Below are 7,500 nucleotides of genomic sequence, written 5' to 3' on the forward strand. Positions count from 1 at the left end.
AGCCTGTCGTATATATATATATGTGTGTGTGTGTATGTTTGTGTCTGTGTTTGTCCCCCTAGCATTGCTTGACAACCGATGCTGGTGTGTTTACGTCCCCGTCACTTAGCGGTTCGGCAAAAAGAGACCGATAGAATAAGTACTGGGCTTACAAAAAAAAGAACAAGTCCCGGGGTCGAGTTGCTCGACTAAAGGCGGTGCTCCAGCATGGCCGCAGTCAAATGACTGAAACAAGTAAAAGAGTAAAGAGTACATATATATATATATATATAAACAGTGAGGCAGTCAAAAGTGTGGCTGTGTGATAAAAAGCTTGCTTCCCGACCACATTGTTCCGGGTTCAGTCCCACTGCTTTGGTACCTTGGGCAAGTGTCTTCTACTATAACCGCGGGCCAACCAAAGCCTTGTTAGTGGATTTGTTAGACAGAAAGCGAAAGAAGCCTGTCGTATATATGAGTAAATATTTATGAGTGCATGTCTTTATGTCTGTTTGTCCCTCACCACCGTTTGACAACCAGTGTTAGTGTGTCTACGACTCCCGTAACTTAGCGTTTCGGCAAAAGACACCGATATAAAGTCGATTTGTTCGACTAAAAAAAGTACATTCTATGTGGTGCCCCAGCATGGCCGCAGTCAATTGATTGAAACAAGTAAAAGATAAAAGAAGCCGGGAAGATAATTCATACAAGCAAGGTGACAGTGTTTTATCCGAATAAGAGAAGAACCGAAATTGTATTGAAAGAAACGAGAAGCATGGACATGTGACTTCGGTGAAAAGACACAGCAATGCTATTAATATCTAAGTGCTAATGAAAATGTGTGTTTGTGTGCGTGCGTGCGCCTGTGTGTGCTTGTGTGTGTAAGTGGTGAGAGAGGTAGGGAAGGAAATAAGTTCTTAGCGAACCGAGTTTGCGATCCGGTTTCGATTTCCGGCCGTCAAGTGAATCCCCTCGTGATATGTTAAGTGTATGACCGAAAGAACGAGTCTAAAAGCCTTCTGTAGGTCGTGTGTCTGACAAGTAGACGACCTTGATTTTATATACAAGCTATGTGGTTTAAAAGAGTGAGAAAGGGGTGAGATATTCTGTAAATATCACTCGTTGAATACATTTAATGTCCACTAGCAGCATAGCCCGGCGTTGCCCGGGTATGTAAGAGCCCCCTAGTAGGCAACGACTAATCCCAATTTAGTCCTTTCCCTCTAGGGAACGAAGGCGCATGTGTAGGTTGCAATGTCTTCTCTTCATTCGAATACTTCTGTGAATACGATGTTCCTAGCTGTCCCTTTGGGCGATAAAAAGGTCGAGTTGTGTCCCCTAGACAGAAAATGTGTTGCATATAAAAAGCTTATATTCTCGACTCCATGTCGAATTTATCGATTTTTTTCAGAACTGGGGGAACTTTTCAAAATTTTCGCTGCGTTAGTTTTGAATTATAACATTGGGCTATGTGTGTGTCAAGTTTCATCAGAATCGGTTGAAAGCCGTGGTCAGGGTGAGGGTACAACCTGACAGACACACAGACAGACAAACTGCTGTTTATATAGAGAGAGATACTAGATTTGTGTTTGCCTGTCCGTCCGTGCATAAGCCTGCAAACTAGAACAGTTGAGGAAGCCGCTGAGAGGCCGCTTCACCTGCCGGAAAGGGTAACCAGATCTCACCTTATTATCTTCATAGCATACATTTGATAGTATGGTTCTAGATATACATTGTGTCTGAAACCAAAATGCTTTTGACCATAGGTGTGTATGATCAAATCTGACCTAGATAAACAACCAGTGTCACTATTTGAAATTTAATAAACCACGTTAAATATTTTCCTCTGGGTGTAATACTTTTATAGCGAGAGAAGTTTTTATATGTTAAAAAGGTCAATCTTCAATGTAGATGGACTGATGGGTGTCTTCTGTAGAAATCAGACGGATTTCCGAAACAAGTGTCTTGCCAAGGAAATCATGATCCACAATAAAATATTTATGCTGTTGAAGATATTCGGAAGTCTTGGCTTTTCATTCGATTAATAATTTAATGTAGGGGATGAGAACTTCACCCCTCCAGTATTACAGACCTTTCATCCTGTTACACAAGCATGCTATGTGTTCTGGAAACCGTGTCCATTTCGCTAGCGTAACTCAAAATTAATCAATCTTAATTTTCTGATTATATCAGGTCATCCCATAAGTTCTGTCCGACTTTACCTTTTCTTTTAAATTGAATGAAATTTAATAGTATTGGAATTAAAAATGGAATTAAAAATGATTTTTTTAATGCATTTGTGTACATTTAAACTAATTAAATATTATTTTACAGAATAATAGAATTAAAATTTCTTTGATTAAAACCCTTTCTAACATGGAAATATCCAAAGAGCATTTGAGGCACATAATGCTTTATAAATACAAAAAAGGAAACTCTGCAGCCGAAGCAACTCGAAACATTCACTCAGTTTATAAGAAAGAATGCTTGAACGAAAGAACTTGCAGAAGATGGTTTGCAAAATTCAGAAGTGGAGATATCAGTCTTGAAGATGATCGAACAGGACGTCCAGTTGAGTTTGATGATAAATTCCTTGAGGCATTGCTTAAAGAAAATCCTGCATTATCAGTTGAAGAATTGGGAATAAAGCTTAGTTCAAACCATACAACTGTTCATCGTCATCTTCGACAACTTGGAAAGGTTCCTAAACTTGGAAAATGGGTGCCTCATGAATTGTCTGAAAGCAACCGCAAATCCCGTGTCGACATCTGCTCTTCTCTCCATTCTCGCGAACTCATTTCACTCTTTTTGGATAGACTCGTGACTGGTGACGAAAAATGGATCTTCTATCGAAATGTTAAACGTCGTAAACAGTGGCTTGGTAAAAGGGAAAAAAGCTCAACCACAACCGAGAAGAGAACTTCATGGGGGAAAAGGTTCTTCTCTCTATGTGGTGGGATTGCAAAGGAGTAATTCCCTTTGAATTGTTACCACCTAATGCAACAATCAATGCAAAAGTCTCCTGTCAGCAATTGGAGCGATTGAACCAAGCTTTGAAGAAGAAAAAAACGCTTTAAGGAATCGAAAAGGAGTGATGTTTCATCAGGACAATGCTCGACCCCACACTGCAAAAATCACATCACAGAGGATCGAAGTCCTTGGTTGGGAAAAAATTCCTCATCCACCTTATTCTCCCGACCTTGCTCCTTCAGACTATCATTTGTTTTTTAGTTTACAGAATCATTTGGAGGACATAACTTTCGCAAGCCAGAAGGAAGTCGAAACTGACATTTCAGAGTTCTTCGCTTTGAAACCAAAAGAGGTTTACATTGATGGGATTAAAAAGCTTGTAAATAGATGGAAGGAAGTCATAATCATGGAAAATACAATGATGATTAAATTTCAATTAAATATAGCATTTGATCACTTGTTTTCTTTATTCAAAACTCGGACAGAACTTATGGGATGACTTGATAGATACGTCTGAGTGAGATTCGTTAAAATTCTTCCTAATGAACTAATTCAGTAGAGAACAGACGAACGCAGAGAGTATGGGAGAATCTGCGTTTAGGTATCAGTTTCAACTCTCTATTTGATCAATCTGATCAGTTTTCAAGGTTTCACCTAGTTTCTGCTAGTACAAAATTCTCGGAGAACTGGATTGATACCCTGCTTGTGGTCCAACATTGGAAGTCTACTCAGTCTAGATAAGCTCAGCACCTCTATCGCACTCAGAGTGAGAGCTGACGTCTGTAGGGGACTGAGATGTCGCTGTGGTAGGCCCCATCAACTCTACAAGTCTTCACGCTCTGTCTTGCCGCTTAAACGCTGGTCATTTCGCTCGTCACACCGAGCTAAACTTAATCATTAAGCGAGCTCTGGGTCGAGTTAACATCTCCTCAGTTCTGGAACCGGCAGCATTATTCAGAAGTGATAGGAAGAGACAAGATGGTCTTACCCTCTGTCTCTGGGTAAGAGGTAGATGCTTCATCTGGGACGTCACAGTCTGTAATTCTTTTGCTCCTTCCCACATCCTGGATACTGTGGTAAATGGGAGGGTCACTGCTTCCGTAGCCGAACGGAACAAAACTATGAAGTATCGGGACTTGTGAGTGAACTATTTCTTCCAACCTGTGGCGTTTGAGACATTTGGAGTGACTGGGCCGCTAACGGCGAAGTTCTTGTCATCATTGACAGCTCGTCTTACCGACGTGTCAGGTGATGCTTGTGAGGGTCCTTGGCTTTTCCAAGATTTTAGCCTCGCCATCGCCCTTGGTAATGTCTCGAGCATGCTGGCTTGCTTCAGTAAGTTCTTGATGCGTGCAACCAATTGAGGCACTCGCTGTTGCATTGTTGTTTTTCCTTAAAGGCGAGTTCAGGAACTCTTCATGTCCAAGATATGACAATCCACCTTCAACTAAAAATGTTATTGTTCGATGACCTTTTCTAGAAAAGATCTTGCATCCTCACGTTCTGCATTCTGTTTGTTGTTTCACCACCAAACTATCGACACTTCCAGTTAACTTCGAGCACAGTATTGCAACGCTCAAAATCTTCATGTGTTGTTCTATATGAGTTAGAATCATTTCCATTTATTATAGCAATCAAGAATAGATGGCTTCTGCTCCTGGTTCTCCAAGTTTGAAAATGGCAAACAAATGAAACAAAACACCCCTTTAGAGTCAGATGAATAAGAAACCTATTTTCTTTTTATTTTCTAACTATCCTGAGTGATGTGGAGGCGCAATGGCCCAGTGGTTAGGGCAGCGGACTCGCGGTCATAGGATCGCGGTTTCGATTCCCAGACCGGGCGTTGTGAGTGTTTATTGAGCGAAAACACCTAAAAAACTCCATGAGGCTCCGACAGGGGATGGTGGTGATCCCTGCTGTACTCTTTCACCACAACTTTCTCTCACTCTTACTTCCTGTTTCTGTTGTACCTGTATTTCAAAGGGCCGGCCTTGTCACTCTTTGTGTCACGCTGAATATCCCCGAGAACTACGTTATGGGTGCACGTGTCTGTGGAGTGCTCAGCCACTTACACGTTAATTTCACGAGCAGGCTGTTCCATTGATTCGGATCAACCGGAACCCTCATCGTCGTAACCGACGGAGTGCTTCCATCCATCCTGAGTGAACCGGGATTTTAAAAAAATGTCTTTTCTGTTGCCGATCAATTGTTCAGTTATAGGCCAATCTTCGTTTTGATAATCAAAGATAGATTTCCGTACTCAAAAATCATCCCTTGACAGGGATATTGTTTCTGGCTAAAGCGCAATATTACTGAAATATGGATGGAAGCACTCTGTCGGTTACGACGACGAGGGTTCCGGTTGATCCGATCAACGGAACAGCCTGCTCGTGAAATTAACGTGTAAGTGGCTGGGCACTCCACAGACACGTGTACCCTTAACGTAGTTCTCGGGGATATTCAGCGTGATACAGAGAGTGACAAGGCCGGCCCTTTGAAATACAGGTACAACAGAAACAGGAAGAAAGAGTGAGAGAAGGTTGTGGTGAAAGAGTACAGCAGGGATCACCACCATCCCCTGCCGGATCCTCGTGGAGCTTTAGGTGTTTTCGCTCAATAAACACTCACAACGCCCGGACTGGAAATCGAAACCGCGATCCTACGACTGCGAGTCCGCTGCCCTAACCACTGGGCCATTGCGCCTCCACTTCATTACTGAAATATAACTTGCACTTGGCTGGGCTGTCACATGATGGTGTGGACAGCCCACGTAAAGCTAAAGGGACTTGATGAGTCAAAATGTGGGTACCTAAAGGTAAGGAACGAACCTATGAACATGCTTGCCACAGATAAACGTCTAGATTTATGTTCCTACATCGATGCATGTTTTGATTTTCGACTGATGAAAACTCACTTCGCAGACTCCGCAAATATCTTTGGACTAATACAAAAATGTTGCGACATGCTATTTACTCTCCCCTATACATAATGTACATCGTCTTTTTTTCATCAAACACATCAGCATTTAAAATCATCAATTAAGTATTGAACAAGGGGTAAAAATATCTTTTTACGGAGCCCACTCCGCAAATTTGTTTTAAATTTCGGCTGGAGCGAGGCAAGAACATCACAATTTCAAGTTTTCGCTTCCTAAAACTGAAGGGAATTAGTTTTTATTCAGAAGAAATTACTCGGATCTTTTCCTTTTGAACGGCAGTTTTCAACACAATTTCTAGTTAACTATAAACACTTTTAAACTTCGTATACTGGTAGAATGTGTTTATAAAACATATTTTTTTATTGGCTTTATTGAGAAAATTCTATAGTTTGTAAGATATTTCCACTTTAAAATCGAGCATTTCGGCAATTTTAACCAATCGCTTACCTCCATTTGGGGTGAAAACATTCCGTGCTGTATGAATATGTCCCTCGTTTAAGAAACAGATTGGGTTTATTTACATTTGCGAAGAAAAAAAGATACCCTTCCCCACCCCTAACCCTAACTCTAACTAACCCTAACCCAGATTGAAATGCAATAGACCGATACTAGGGTTATAATTATGGGTGACATTTTCATACGACACCGCTAGAAAAAAATCCCATTTTCCGTAGCGGTGTCGTATGAAATTGTCACCCATAATTATAACCCTAGTATCGATCTATTGCATTTCAATCTGTTTTAGGGTTAGGGTTAGTTAGAGTTAGAGTTAGGGTTAGGGGTGGGGGAAGAGTATCTTTTTTTCTTCGCAAATGTAAATAAACCCAATCTGTTTCTTAAACGAGGGACATATTCATACAGCACGGAATGTTTTCACCCCAAATGGAGGTAAGCGATTGGTTAAAATTGCCGAAATGCTCGATTTTAAAGTGGAAATATCTTACAAACAATAGAATTTTCTCAATAAAGCCAAGAAAAAATGATGTTTTATAAACACATTCTACCAGTAGACAAAGTTTAAAAGTGTTTAGTTAACTAGAAATTGTGTTGACATATGCCGTTCAAAAGGAAAAGATCCAATTACTCAGTAATGTTATTCTGCTGCAGTATATGAGTCAAAGCTTTAGTATATTACACATACGATATTTATATCGCTATCAGAAACGCCCATAGCCGTTACTTTTCCTCTAGTCCCCATTAGGAAAGACGTGCATGCGTGCGCGTACATATGTACATAAGGCGGCGAACTGGCAGCAACGTTAGCACGCCGGGAAAAATGCGTAGCCGTATTTCGTCTGTCGTTACGTTCTGAGTTTAAATTCCGCCGAGGTTGACTTTGCCTTTCATCCTTTCGGGGGTCGATAAATTAAGTACCAGTTACGCACTGGGGTCGATATAATCGACTTAATCCCTTTGCCTGTTCTTGTTTGTCCCTTCTGTGTTTATCCCCTTATGGGTAGTAAAGAAATATATGTTTGCGCGTGGGTGTATAATGTATTTCCATATTATATAAGTGTGTGTACGTGTACATATATAAACACACGTGCTCACGTACATGGATAGCTAGATAGAGAGGTAAATAGGCAGACAGATAGGGTGGTAGGTAGGTAGGT

This window comes from Octopus sinensis, linkage group LG4 (genome assembly GCF_006345805.1).
Source record: "Octopus sinensis linkage group LG4, ASM634580v1, whole genome shotgun sequence".
NCBI lineage: Eukaryota > Metazoa > Mollusca > Cephalopoda > Octopoda > Octopodidae > Octopus > Octopus sinensis.